Source organism: Dermacentor albipictus, chromosome 7, assembly GCF_038994185.2.
Source record: "Dermacentor albipictus isolate Rhodes 1998 colony chromosome 7, USDA_Dalb.pri_finalv2, whole genome shotgun sequence".
In the NCBI taxonomy this organism is placed as follows: domain Eukaryota; kingdom Metazoa; phylum Arthropoda; class Arachnida; order Ixodida; family Ixodidae; genus Dermacentor; species Dermacentor albipictus.
The window spans coordinates 63,448,314-63,463,815 of record NC_091827.1 but is presented as its reverse complement, the minus strand read 5'-3'; the positions used below and the strand labels follow the sequence as shown (position 1 = coordinate 63,463,815).

The 15,502-nt window shown below is 45.9% G+C and overlaps 1 long non-coding RNA gene across 3 annotated transcripts in view; it reads left to right on the top strand.

The window, feature by feature from the left end:
* The window catches only part of LOC135904748 (uncharacterized), a 76,966-nt gene that overhangs the window by 57,859 nt on the left and 3,605 nt on the right, over window positions 1–15,502 (top strand). For 2 of the 3 annotated variants that reach the window (XR_010565196.1, XR_011507426.1), the window contains 3 exons: window positions 5,963–6,103; window positions 10,772–10,895; window positions 10,957–11,067. This is a non-coding gene — a long non-coding RNA (uncharacterized lncRNA). Of the gene's footprint in view, window positions 1–5,926; window positions 6,104–10,771; window positions 10,896–10,956; window positions 11,068–15,502 lie in introns of all 3 variants that reach the window. The other variant, XR_010565195.1, reaches the window with a different exon arrangement.

Sequence of the window (15,502 nt, the reverse complement as noted above, 5' to 3'; positions counted from 1 at the left end):
GAAGAAACGCCTTCTTTTGATGGCATATCGCATCAGTCTTGCTAAAGGCACTTACTGTGCATGCGGTGACGCATGTGAAGCTATAGAGCAAATTTTTTGAACTGCTGTATATATTTGGAACCAAGACGCCGACTGATTTCCAGACTGATGACGCTTGATCGCAGACTAAGGGGCTCAAGTAAGCTATTACGATCTTCAACAAAGGCTACACACTTCAGAAACGTGCGCTTGGCTGTTTATAAATAGCTTTTTCAGGTTATCATAACGTGGTTATATGAAATGCGTGTACTCTGTTGCCAGGTGAAAATTGCAGTATATGCACATGCAAGGTTTATTACCAGGTTATGCAACGTTGACCAGCTGACCTTTATTTTAAGCGACGTATATATTGTAGCGTCACGCAGCTTCGTGATTGCAGTAATTGAGTTTTTATTGTGTCTGTTACTTCATTGCTCTTGTATGCTAGTTACTAGTTTCCCTTATCCAGGAGATATTTTTCTCTCATGGTATAACTCACCATGCATTATTACAGACAACCTTCACTTATTTATGTAACCCACCTCCTCTGCATCTGGCTGACCTCCCTACCTTTCCTTCCTTCCTTTCCATCGTTCTCCTCCTCAACTCCTTGCTCTATAGCACGATATGCTGGTAGCGAAGTTTGTGGCGACGGTGGGTATTAGCCAATCAGCAGCAGGATCGTGTGAAAGCACCGTGGTCCTTCGTCATGGAGCGTCGTCTACCCTCGAAAGTGAAATACGCGGCATGAAGCTGTTCTATTGGCGGCAACGTCAACCCTCTTCTCGGTAGATCCAGTGCAACGTAGCCGAGAAAATACACTCAGGTGACGCTCTCGCGACTGAAATCTGCGGCCGATTTCTAATCACAATGCCCCGTTTTGCCTTGATGACTGATGAAAGCTTGGCTTCTCGATTTGCGCAGTACGTGGGATGTGAATGAGCTTTTGTTGACGTTTTTCTAAACGGTTTGTTGAGAAAACTCCATTGAATATCCCGTTTGCCGAAGTTTTTGTTGCTACGTCTTGAGTAGTGTTCATTTACTCTTTCCACACCTTACTCCACACCCACAGATTAAAGTGGGTTCAAACTTTGCGTTCACGAACAATACGCGGCGCGCCGCCCGATAGTTCCACGTACGCAAAAGTTTGGGTGGTGGCCCCATCTAAACATTCCAAACATTCCAAACCGAACATTCGTAATTTAGGGCCTCTAAATCTGACAGCGCCAGTGGCTTGCCGAGTGGGCTGCCAATTTTTGGAGGTCGTGCACAGCGAGGGCAGCCTCTCTGGTTAAGCCCAAGCGCTGAAGAATCCCAGGATGGATCTCGGAAATAGAGCAGCATGTTCACGAATGCTTTGCTCTCGAATCGTCATGACAGAAATATAAAGCAAATACAAGCATCAGAACAGAACCAGTGGGCCAAACAATGCACGAGGATGAAACGGGAACGACGGTTTAGGACGCAGCACCGAACGCCATGCTGAGGCACGCAGCCTTGGCTGTGCTGTCAACACAGCGTGGGACAGAGTGAAGAGGCCTTTAAGGGAAAAACATATGAAGGTAACTAGTATTATTATTATGATAATATATGGCAGTTTATGCAGTTTCTGGTCTTGTGTAATTTCATTTGTCTGTACTGCACCTTCGGTGTTTGTAATATTTTAGAGGGTGTCTTTCGTGAAATTTCGTGCTTTGAGAAGTTCTTGTATTGTCGTCTTACAATGTGTCCATTTTAGATTTGGGGATATTGTGTCACTTGTGGATCCCTTTCATGTTAATTGGTCGAAAACAAGTAGTCGCGGCAGTCTGCCGACGCCCGTATTACATTTTGAAAGAAAAAGAGCGTACTTGGCAAAAAAAGAAAAGTAGGCCTGCACTGCAGAACAGTCACAGCGTAAGCTTGAGGAGCGGCTCCATGCGAGCTCCATTTTTGGCACCACGCACCAGAGGGTGTTCGCGGCGAAGTATCTCGGCGTCTTTTTTCACAAAAACAATCTGAACTGTCCTACTGGCGTAGATGGCGAGCCACGGCTTTTGCTGCTCTCTGCACAGAGGTCTGCTGCGCCCGACGTTGCCTGGTTGCAGCAGCGCCCGCAGCTCTACGATTCACTTCTTCAGCGGCGGTTCGTATCTTACGAGCAGGCGCCATAACGTGTGCCGAAGAGTAGACGCAGGTATCCAGACTACGCGACGCACGTGTCACATCCCTTGACCCGTGCCACGATACGACGCTTTTCATAGCGGCGACGATGAGTTCTTTGCATCGCAATTGAAACAGGGTGGTGACAAGTAGTCACGTAGCTTGCTTGGTTTAACGGGGTTCAGCTACATGCAGCATGCAAACTGCTACACGCAACTGCTACATGTGGTCACACCCGGTGGAATACAAAACAACTGTAATGCAAAGTTTGCAAGTGTCGACGCCACGTGGTGCGCACGTGACATAGCTGCGACGGACACCGGCGGCGGCGGTGGGCAACATCGCCAACCGAAATCGCTACTGGAATGAGCCCATAACAGTTCGCGCTGTATAAGGTGTCTGCCTCTCCAAGATTATGTAAAGGCGCCAGTTAAGAGTTTCTTCGGGAACATTTATCTAACGTCGGTGCCTATATATCGCTACCATCGCTTTCCATACACCTGCGTATGGTTTCTCTTTACCACCAATATGTGACCTTAGCAAAAGATAGGGACACTTTATAGTGGTTTCCCAACTTGAACGTGATACGGAAACTCCAAACATAGTTCCGTTACGCATGACGCACGTCAGATTCGTTCAATGATCGCCCACTGATTAAGTCGTTTTGTTGATCTAGCTGTACGCCAGCCGTTGAAATATACGGGAAAACATTCATCGTAGTTTACACCCACAGCCTCGCAAGTTGGCTTCTGTTTTAAATTTATGTCCCATAAATTAGGTTCGTTCGCACATTTAGGAATGGCTGAGTGGCTGATGAAAAGTTCTCTTCGAAAGACGCACATGTATTGCGATTTTATTAGACACAGCACCTGCACTCTAAACGGCGTCTCATCCAACAACCTCACAATGCGTACATGGACACTCGGTATCACCGTGCATCACCCAGGTTACTTATTTCTTCCCGTACATGTTCCTTTCTTTCGCCCCGATTTTGTACTCTATTCAATATAACAATTTCGCATTCCCATTATTTGTGGCGCGCATAGTTGCGCTCCGCGGTGATCGAAATGAACGCTCCCTCTTTTCGTCGCTTGAAACGCCAGCACGTGCAGGGGCCATTTCTTCGCGCCATGTAGCACCTACACCTGCACCTACTTCCAAAGTCGCTCGCCCAAATGGCGCCTCTCGCACGGCCATGCGAGCTCAAAAGTACGACCGCGCGTTGCCGCATGCCTCAAGTTTAAACACTCGTTTTGTTTACACCCCCCACGAGCAGCGTTCGCTCTCCAGACCGGGCGCCCCCCCCCCCCCCCCCCCACAGCTCCGGCGGCGTTCTGCGGCACTCCCACGCCTCGCCTCGGGAGTTGCGTGCTTCCCAGTCGAGCGATTTCCGGCCACGCTTCCCGCCGGCGCGAGCCAGAGAAAGAGAGGACGGAGAGGATTTCCCCATCCATGGAAGGAAGAGGCGCGCAAGGGCGGGTAGGGGGGTGGGGAGGAAACTGACGCCCAGGAATTCTCTAAACTCATTAGCATCGAACCCAACGCACGCGCCGGCGCGCGCCCCCACCACGGCGGGAACAAACCCCCTCACCCTCCCCTCCCCGCGACAACGCAACATCTCCCGACGCTCCCTTCTCCATCCCGACTTCCCCGACGCCGCTCTCCCCAACTTCCCCGACGGCGTGCAGCGGCCGACACCTAGCGTCGGGGGGACGCAACGCGTGGCGTCTCGCGCTATGCCGCGAGAACACCTCTCCAGGAATCGAATTGCGGGCACGTGCGAATTTTTCGCTCGTCGCTTGCCCCCCCCCCCCCCCCCCCCTTCTCCCTAGTTTGCTGCTTTCCTGCAGTTGCTGACCTGCGCCGTTTTTCATGTCGCTGAGTGTCCAGGCTTTCTTTCTTCCTTTTTCTTGTCTTTTCGTTGCTCTCTCGACCAGAGCAGACTTTCGGATGCTAAAGCGGTCATCTTTTTTCAGCTTGCTGAACGAACTTGCAAAGCTTTGCGCAGTTTTTATTCCACTTATTCTTTCTGTTATCTCAGAGGTGGTATCTTCACCAAATTTTCTCGAATAGATCCAACTCCAAAATACATCATTTCATAATTGTAGAGCTAGGATTTTGGCGATGAAGATGGCCAAATATAATAATAAATAAAATATATAATATAATTTTTGGCGATCGTCGCGTACATGTGCACTTTCCGATTCTTAAGGCGCGCAAAATGCACGCGAGGCTCTCGTGATTAACCTTTCTGCAAGAGACAAAATCCACCATGAGCACGAAGTGTTCTGTCTTTATTTGAACCTCGAATGCTTCCGCCATTACTTCGGCAAATATAGAGTGTAGAGAAGCCGACTTGATAATTAATGAAATTGTCCAAGTATCTAGAAAAGCGACACTACTAAAGTGAAGCGAGGTGTCAAATAGTACAGGCCCCTAATAACTGACTACCAAGCGAATACGCACATGATTTTACAGATCAAGAAAACAATAAACCATAGAGAGCAAAGTTCTCGTTTCGTTTATCACAAGCAGTTATATTGAAAGCCTGTTCTGCTATAGTATTTTCTCAGTTTCTACTGATCTTCTGGTTGTCGCTCGAATCAGCACGTGGGCCTTAATAATTGGATTACCTTAATTGGAATCAGGCTGAAACAATGGTAAAACTGTACGCTCGGCTATGATAAAACTAATCAAAGAAAGTTAATGTAAAGGCTATGAATAGAAAACTCCGATTGGAAAATGATGTCCTCAATCCGTGTTAATAATATTCAAGAGCAGTACAACGTTTTTGAACATGAAAAAAGCGAATCTGTCGGTGCCAATCAAACTGTTAGCGCCATTGAGTAGTTTTCCGAAAACTGTCAATAAACTTTGACTCCATTGCGCCCGGCACCGGTAGCCATGGCCTCCGTATTCGTCCGAGGCAATGGCGGCCCCATTAGGTTGCACCGTTGCCCCCAACCATTTCTTGTGGACCGGCCAGTCTTGACTTTATGTTGAGACAGAATGCGATGACGCCGGTTAATCTGAACTCCAGGGTCGTAAAGTTTGGACCTATCACTGTGGCGTTTCGTCACAGTGATTTATGACGTAATCACGTAAAATGAGGTCAAGATATCTGTTCTTCGACTGCTAAATAGAGTGTTCAATCGGCCTCTCGCTCAGTTGACCAATGCTCGGTCGGCATGGTCGGTCGAACGGTCGATCGATGAACTTGCAGATGTTTGCCACTTTACCGCTGTTTTTTTTTGCTAGCCGAACGTTCTTACGTATTATGCCATTCTCGCCGGATTTCGCCTTCTTTGTTTTTCCCATTAATGTTCCATTTTTATATGTGGGCCAGACAGCCGTTCAAGAAGACTGTACAGCAGCTCTTTCTTGAAACCTTCATATATACAAACTATGTAGCGCGCATTGCACGGCTATAAATTATCATGGTTGGACATGTGTTACATATGTTTCAACAAGGAGTCAATCACATTATCTTATTGTCCTATTAAAAAGTTTAATAAGTAAATTTGCTCTATAGCCTTTAGACTGCATACAATGATGATTTCGCGTTTCAAGTACGCCTAAATGACTTCAACAATCGAGGAATTGTTTATTCTCGCTTATTCCTTCTTGCGCTGTTCTATTGTGGCTTACCCAATGCAGGCATGCCAAAGGCAAATGCTATATACGGGCGTGGAATAACTGAAGAACGATGAGAGCTACTGAAACCATTACCGAGCTTCGATTTCCTAATGTCTCATATATTCTGCAGGCGGGCGGCTTGAAAGCTGTTCATGCGTTTTTGCAGCAAAGAACCCACTCGAAGTGCATCGAGGCGGAAACATTGATCGCGCCCTCTACTGAAGGAGCAGTCACTCGGCAACGAGGTGGAGCGCATGGTTTTGCCAATTGTGGGAAAGTACGCCCCTCGGGAGCACACGTGCAGAAGGTATTAGAAGTTGTGCGAAATGCTTTCGCGTTTGCATCTTTATTTTTCTATATTCTGGTGGCCTATAGCAAAGCACCCTTTCGTGCAAGCTTCGCGGCTTCATGACCTTAAATTAGACTCTATGCGGCATGAGAGCGCTTTATTCGTTGAAACATTTTCTTCAAATTTTATTGTCGGATGTATCTTGATGTAATGTATCTTCATGGACTAGTCGGATCTGATCCACGGGGGACAGCTGACAACTAGACAGAGAATAATCTAACACATGGACTAAGTAAAGCAAGGTGTCGAGAGCAGAGCGTAAAGTGACACTCTACTATTAGTTTACATTTTTGATTAGACAGAAGACACAAGAATTGTATACACGGTACACTTGTATACACTTGTATACACAAGTTGTATACACGGTATACACGGTATAGAAGAAATCGAGTATAGACCCTGCTATTGTTACTACACCTTCTCCTATTAGACAGAAAAGATAAACAGATACGAAAATCGGGCTTCACCATTTCAGCGTCGTCGAAATGGAGAATTGTTTTCGAAAGCATTCGTTTAGTCCCAGCACCAGCAGGCTTAGACTTTGGTGTTCTTTGTAACACTATGCACAAAGACATGGCTGCATAGAGCACACCAGGTTTCACTTTCTCGCTCTCTTTAACCTTCAATTTCCCCAACTTCTTCAGTAACTAGCAGGGCGGCAACAAAAGTTCCTGAAGCTAAACTCATTTTTACACGAATAAGCTTCCTTGGGTGTTTTTCTTTCTTCTCCGTTTCCGGAGTCAGTGGTTGCTGGTCGGAGAGTTACGGACTTTCAACGCAGAAAAAAAAGGCATCTTCAAAAAGTGCACCGTCTCTCGGGCAAACCGAGTTGTGAGGTGCGTTCCCCACCGAATGCCTAATATTATATGTGTTGTCACGTGTTGTCACGCGAGAGCTTTGGGGAGTCTGAAGGTTAGGTGCTGGGGCGGGATGCTGGGGAACGGCAACCATCCTCTATTCCGTCCATCCTCTCCCACTGTGGTGGCCCTATGTGGCGGCCGAAAAAGAGGGGTTTAGAATCGCCCTCCACGCAGACACCCGCGCTGCTGGAGAACAACACCCATAAGACGAGTCAATCGGTCTGTATGCATGGCCACCTATAGTACCACCTCAGGTACGCTGGATAATGGCTCTGTTGTGTACGTAATCACGCGACAATGCAACAAACGCTGCTTAAATATTGCTCACCGTATGAATCATACCTTTTCAAGGGTATATTACAGAACGCTGTTCGCTTTCTAGAAGCGGTCGGCTATTCGCTTGCATTGAAAGTCGTCGTCGATGGTTTCTGCGTGATTGGCGGTCATGAATTACATGAGAAAATGTGCTTTTAGTTTATTTTAGTGACAGCATTTCAGAGGAGCGGTTGGCTTCTTAAGGTGGCAGTGGCTATCTGTCGTCCCATTGCAAACAAAATATAATCAATAAATGTGCGAATAGTACGGCTTACAGCGAGAGAGTAATAATAATAATAATAATAATAATAATAATAATAATAATAATAATAATAATAATAATAATAATAATAATAATAATTATTTATTTATTTATGCACCACAAGCAAAAAATACATAGTAAGCGGGCCTGTCGAAGCCTAAATGGCTTGTGTGACTAGGCCCGGCAGTGCCGGCAACAGCGATGAGGTCAGTGTATGCACATACATGCGTAACCTTAGTGCCGACAAAACATTGTGCAAACAAAATGAAAATAAATACATGTTAATACAATGCAGAGTGAACATATTTTCACGCTTATATAGATGAAAAACAGAAAATTTGATACATGGTAGTCCAACATAGTGAACATTTTTTTTATGCTTACATAGAACAAAAAACAAAAATTAAAAACAAGTTATGGCAACGTAATGAACATTTTTGTAAGCTCATAAAGATATACAGGTTAATACAACCAAATTACTTCAAATATACACATACCAATACATAAAAGAAAACTCAAATGGAAGATGACATCTTCTTTAAAACCTTTTTTGACTGAACCGAGAAAAATTCGTCAGGTAGATCATTAAAGATTTTGGGCACATAGACGCATCTCCGTGCCTCGCCATACCGAGTTGACGAACGAGGAACATTGAAACGAATGTTGTCCCTCAAAAGTCGAGGAGCTACATATTTTTCTCTCAATTGGTCATTCCAGAAATGACGAAGAACAACAGTTTGCTTAAATAATGACTGAAATGAAGGAAAACCTAACGCGGGAAATGAATTGTCACCTGGCATCTGGCCGCAGCCATAGGCAACACTTTTTAATATACTTTTTAGTAAACTGTCAATTCTCGTCTGCCATCTCAATGCGCAGAAAGCGAAAACGGTGATTCCGTATCGCAAGATGCTGTATGCGAGTGCATGCACAATGGTTTTTTTTTTTACCGATAATGGCGTGAAACCTTTTATATTAAAAAGCAACCAAGCGACACTTCTAAGTTTGCCACACAGATATGCCAGATGATGCTGCCACGACATGCTGCTATGAATAAATAAACCGAGATATTTCACAGAGTCTACATACTGAACAGGGGTACATGTACATGAAATGCAGTGCTGGTCATGCAAGAATACTGGAATGTTTATTGCTGTGGTCTTTAAGGGATTTCTAAAGCATATTAACTGTGTCTTCCTGATATTTACATTAATACAATTTTTCGCAAACCAGTGCATTACACGGTGTATTGTATTTTGCAGGGCGCCCACAGCCTTTTCATAATTTATATGCTTTGTTAATATAACCGTATCGTCAGCATATTGATAGATAGTGCCTTTAGAAATTACTAGAGGAAGATCGTTTACGAATATGTTAAATAAAAAAGGGGATAAAATTGAGCCTTGGGGAACACCGGCTGTAAGCCATTGCTTGCTACTGAGGGTTTTCTTGTCACCCTTAACTATCTGTGACCTACCACACATGTAGTTTCGCAGTACCCTGTGGAATGGTCCTCTGAATCCCATTAAAGTTAATTTCTTTAGTAAAATGTTATGATTAACTGTGTCAAAAGCTTTCGCTATGTCTAGAAATAGCGCACAGGTGAATAAGTTGTTTTCTAATGCAGAATATACTTCAGCTGAGAATTCTTCCAGTAGGACTGTGGTACCTCGATTCACAACAAAACCAAACTATCTGGGCGATAAAATCGAAAACTTCATTAAGAAAGACATCATGCATTCGTAATGGAATTTTTCTAGTATTTGGGAAAGTACCGGCAAAATTGAGATTGGCCGATAGTTTTCAATGTTATCTTTCCTGCATCCTTTACATAGTGGCTTAACTATAGCCGTTTTCAGAGTCTCGGGAATTACTGCAGTTTCTAAAAAGCCATTGATTAAAAAAAGCAAAATGTTAGCAAGCACATCGAAGTTTCTTCGCAGAGTGCCTACAGATATGTCATCTATTCCTGGTGGTTTATTTTGCCGAAAACTAAAAAGAATCCTTTTCAGGTCAGGTGTCGATAAGCTAGGCAAGAAAGCGGATGCCGACACAGATTCCTTCAACGTGCAATTATTTTCCTGTTGGGATAAAGCGTTTTCAGAAGCACGCGAAAAAAAGCGGTTGAATGCGTTAACTACCACTATTTTGTCATCTAGAAATGTGTCAATGGGATTAGAAGGAACGTCACTTCCTCTCCTAAGATTATTTATTATAGACCACGTTTTCGCGGGACTTTTGCGCGACTGGTTGAATTTATTAAAAACATACATTCTCTTTGCTGTTCGCAAGAGCCGGACTACCCTGTTTCTTGTAATTTTATATTCAGCTTTTATTATCTCATTTTTAGGAGAGCGTTTGCAGCGCTTCGAGAGCCAATCCCTAAAAGATATGGCACGCATAATATCGGCATTAGGCCAGCTAACATTATTTCTGCATTTTTTCATGACAGTATATGTGCTTAGGCATTCAAAGTGTTTAAGTTGAGTGGAGAACTTTTCGTATATCTTATCGGGTGCACTGCCATCAATTAGCAAAGACCAGGCAGAATTAGTGATGTGTTGGTCCAACATTTTTGTATTAGTGATTTGGATTTTCATGTTATTTCTTTTTGTGTTCCCAACCGATTGATGTTGTGTAGATAGAGAAGGCTTCGAAAGGCGACATGCCACAAAGTAGTGGTCAGCTAATCTCTGATTTATTACGCAAGCAGCCACAGAATAGTCAGATGCGCGCACCACAATGTGGTCTATGCAGGACGCTACGACTCGGTTATTTAGGCACTCTTCTCCAGTCGGATGATTTATGATGGATTCCAAACCATAAGAAGACAGAATGGATAAGTAATCGGAAACAGTGGTTGACGTGACGCATAGCGTATTTATGTTCAAATCACCAGCTAAGCATAACTGCACAGCTGAACCCCGTTTGCCCAGTATTTCATCGAGCTCTCCCAAGAATCGCCTCACACTGTTACAAGGTTGACGATATATCGAAAGTAGGATTAGATCTGTATTTGAAAGATTTATTTTTTAAGGCCAGGCATTCCGCATGAACGAACGTAATATCTATTCCAGACGTCACATACATGTCACGAACAAAAATCGCTAAACCCCCTCCGCGCCCTCGTGACCGGGTCACGAAATGTGAATAATAATAAAAATCTTTATTTCCATGGGGATGATGGAGGAGGCTGTGGGTAAAAGCTGCTCGCAGACGGCAGCTTGACAAAGGCCCACAGCCCCCCCTACAGGAAACGAGAGCATCCTCAACACCAAATTCGGAACGTGGGCCTACGAAGGAACCGAACATGGTTAGGGAGGAAGCTTGAGAAGATTGATTGATTGATTGATTGAGTAACTTTTATTTTACAGTCCTGCAGAACGCGTATTAGCACGTCGCGGGCCGCTCCCACGTCGGGACCGACAGGCCTAGCCTGCCAGCCGCATCGTGGGCCTGCTGAGAAGATGCGGACGTAAATTTGTGTAAGTAAAAACTACTTCGAACTTTCTGAGAGCAGATTCACAAGTTGAAAGTTTTCCAGACTTCTGTACGCCATATAATAATAGGAACGAATGATCGCACCATGCAGTGCGAATGACAGCGTTAAACAACACAGGTATTTGCTTCCTCCCTCATGCATCCTTAGGCCCAATCTATGAACACATTACTACGCAAACACCTTCCAGACGGTGATTGTTAAAACAACAGGAACTAAAGAGAAAATAAAGTAAGGACGAAGAGACAATTCTGCTCAATATTTCTTCCGATAACACGTTTGAGTGAGTTTCTTACCTCCTCTAGCTCTATTTGCACCTGCTGCCCGTGGTTCGCCAATGTGAAGTTATGCATTTATGAACGCGAATAAGCCCTTTATCGGTGGCTGCCTACACCTGTAGCCCAATTGAGAGCAAAATTGTGCCACCTGCGTATGCGACTCACTCACCTACTCGCTTCGGTGCACATACTTTATGACTGGATTACTGCCTCTCAGGCACAGGTAGCATTTCTATGATCATTCGCTAGCATTACGCTCATTCAAATTCAATCAAGCGAATAACACAGTTGAGCGTCTCAACAAACGAAAACAGGAAGAAAGTCATTCGGCTGGTGGACGCGCTCGTCTCGGTTGCTTGTTAAATTATGCGTGCAGCACGCCACGCACCAAGAGCGTCATAAGTCCGGGAATGCGTTCGAAACATCCAAATGAACATCAGCTACCTCCGCGAAAGAGTGGGCTGCGTGGCGGTACCCACGTGATACCGTAAGTGCACTCCCGGCGAACTGAGCACCCGCGCACGTTTCATTATTGAAGCGAAACGCGGAGTCGACAAAAGGCACGAGCTAACGAGTTCAAAGGCAGCGGTCGACGGCGGCAGAGCATGCACACGTGCGCGCGCTAGCTGTGTTACTCTCCGGGGAAAAACAGGAGCGCATAAATGTTTCAAACCGGCGAAGGGGAGCATCGCTTCTTTCAATTCTTCGCTTTCGTTTCTCGTCGTATAAACAGACGCTCCGTCGCCTTAGTTCCGTGCAGTGATACGAAAGCCGCGTACTGCGCTGGCATGCCCGCTGGCTTACAGAGTCGTAGTTCACAGTCTTAGGCGATGGTATACCAGTCGTGCGTAAGTAGTAGCCGGCCAAGGTGATATGTCTTTTTTTTTGTAGTAAGGGCTGCAGCAGGTGCGCAGTCATTGAGTTTCTATAGAATGTTCTAAAGACCTGTCCATTCTAGCACTAAATAAATAGCCAATGCTAGCCAACAGCTAGGGCAACGTTACTGAAAGTTGGACCAATGTGATGGAGCATGAAGACTTATTTTGTTCTCTTTTATGTTGTTAGCAGAACATACGTCTCGTAGTCGATACATATAAACAGAAACGGCGATAGAACGAAAGGGACGGTATTTGTCGAAAGCGTTCCTTTGTAGGTACCTTAACAAATACAGAACTCTCTGCGCATGATTACACGATCGGTTAGCTGCATTGTCTACGCCCCGACTCTGTTACAACATACTGATCATAAACACTTTTGGTAATATTATTCAGTTACTCATGACAAGCGACGGAAAAGGTGCACCCGCCAAAAATAGTATGCGCATGACACATGCATACGCAATATATATATATATATATATATATATATATTGCATAGCATGCGGACAGTGACCCCGTGAGCTTTTACTGCTCGTGAACAAACGGACGCCTACACAGGCGTGCAGGCCATAGTTTAGGCAACCCGTTAGCGCGAAGCCACGCTTAACATTCCTCTAGGCTGCGATCAATTGCGACTTGCTAGCTTCCCAACGCTGCGCTGAAACTCCGAGAGACGTGAATCGGCGCGCGAACATAAACTGGCAACAAATTCTAGAGACTGTTGAACTTGTGCAGCTGCTTTTTCCATGTTTTGTGGATGATAATGTCTCGTTTTAACAAAGAACAAAAGAATATGAACTGCGCCGCGCGAGCTCGCTCTGGAAAAGGCACCGAAAAGTAAGAGGCAGTCAGCGTATGCATGGTGCGCGTAGGACCATTTAAACGAGACAGAGCGATAACAGGAGACAAACAACTATTATTATTTGTTTTGAAAACGTATATGCACTTGATAGGAAAGGGAAAGCGAGGAGCTGACTGCCATCTGCCACCGGAAGGGGCATAACGCCTGCCTACTCGTCAGAAGGGAGGTAACCGAAACTAGAAGGAATAGCAAAACATGCAGATATCAAGAAAACAACCGAATAGCAGGTGCGCATATTGCGGCTCCCGGGGCCTTTTATCCTTTTATCCTGAAACTTTTACACCCCTTTTTCTTACTATCCGCATTCTTTTGTACTCTGCACTTATAAAAAAAGTGGCAGTTGTAGAAGTAGTCAGTTGGGGCGGACAGGATGGTTCATGCTATTTACCCTCTTCCATTGTGCGCAGAACGTTACGAGGATTATTCGGTGGCAGCTGTACATGGTCGTTGGTGCTGGAGACACAATCACACGAACAGCAAATGCGCAGTTGCTCCGTTACCACGCCTGGAGGTCCTCCCACCGAGACGTTCCGTTCTTCTGCCCTGTTTGCGGCGCACAGCATCTTATACATTTTTAGCTTAGCGAAATGCGTTGTTCGTATTTCCTATTCGCACAATAAGGGACACAGATTTGAAAAGCGTCGCAAGTTTTCCTTCCAACCACTATAACAAAATTGGCAGCGGCTTAGCTCGGCTATGCCAGGATATACGTAGCGAAAGCTAGGGCATAGCATGGTTAGCCTTGGTTAATCTTGATTGCAAGTCCAGGATAGTCTGGTTGTCTAGCTATGTTTCGGCGTTTAGCCCGTCGTTCGGCGCACGGTTCGTCTGTTGCTGGGCGATTCGTTTCCTCTTCATCTCGTTCCGATGTCGATTCCAGGCCTCCTCCTGCTTATCAGAATTGTCGCCGTCCATACTTCCGCCTCAACTGTGGTTGCGGCGCACTCGAGCTCGCCTTTTCAATCCTCCGACATGTTATCAGGCATGCGACGCAGCTGGCGAAGCGAGCGGAGGCGAGTGCAATGACGAGGCACGCGTGTGACGTCATCCCAAACGGCGGTGGCTGAAAGGCGTGGTGCTGTGCAGCGGCAGAACACGTGTGGCTCGGTGCTACTAGTGGCACATGCGCAGTAGTGACTAGGGAGCGAGAGAGAGAGAGAAATATCTGTGGCGAAGCACGCGTTGTGACGTCATGTGGCTCCTCGGAGCACCGCCATGGCGAAATCGCAAGATCGCGGCCAGTAAAGCTTTCGCTCTAAAATCAATGTGAGGAGCTCGGTATCTTTTTCCAGCGAACAGCACTGCTGCACTATATCAGACGAGTAAACAGCCTACCAAAAGTACCATAGATCCAGCCAGTTGGAATCTATGTACAGCGAAGCTTTCTGCGAATGCATAAGCGGTCGAAACATGTGTACACACATGCAGGCTCGCACACATAAAGACGCACATTCAATGACACACGTACTAGCGCGGGCGCACTAATATTACACGGAGCCTTTTGTTAAGCATACTCGCTGACTACTGTCACGTACGACGGAAGCCTCGAGCGCACCACAATTTCAGAGACAGCACGTGCATACGTACGCAGCGCTAATGGCATCCATTCTATCCGCAAGAAACGTTTATTTCCCCATTACGGTACAAATGCGAATGCTCGAAGGTGAGTTTTCTGGTTTTTTTCTTTTCTTTCTCCCACACGGCCGAAACCACCGGTGCCACGGATGCGCGGAGGCGAGCGCCATCTCGTGGTGGTGCACAGAACCCAGTGGTGCGCGCGGCGCGAGTACTCCGTTGTGGTGGTTGGGTTATTTGGCAAGAGAACTGACAGGCTGCAGCCAAGGTCACGAAACCCATCGAGGTTCGCAAAGAGAAACTTTGCTTCTAAAAGCGACACCCTAATACCTTCACGTTTTTTTCTATTGCGATAGCAATCAGATGGACACTCGAGGTGCCGTCGCCACAGCCGTGCTGTCTCAGTTTTGACGCTGCAAGTATTGCTCCCGCGTAAATGGTTGGGTTGTCTTCAGATGGGCTAGAAACGTGCAGCGCATTTGCATGCAGAACGAGGAATTCATTGGCAGTGGACGCGGACGTACGCTAATCCTATGCTCAATGGGCTATTCAGTAGTGCCAGGGTGGCCTCCTGCCTGGCGCTGTTGGCATGCACGCTGTGCCCACAACAGTGGTTTCCTACCGTGCAGCTGTGTAAATAGCAAGCACATTGTGGTGCTTACAGTGGTCTCAGCTGAACGGGCAGTCAGCTTGCATTTATAAACGCTGACGATTTTTCCCCCGCCTCACCTCTCACGCCAGTTAGAAGTGATGCCTGAAACGCAGGTGGCGGCGACCCTCACTAAGCCGCCGTTGTGAGATGCCTGACAGTTTCCGGGGGCACTGTTT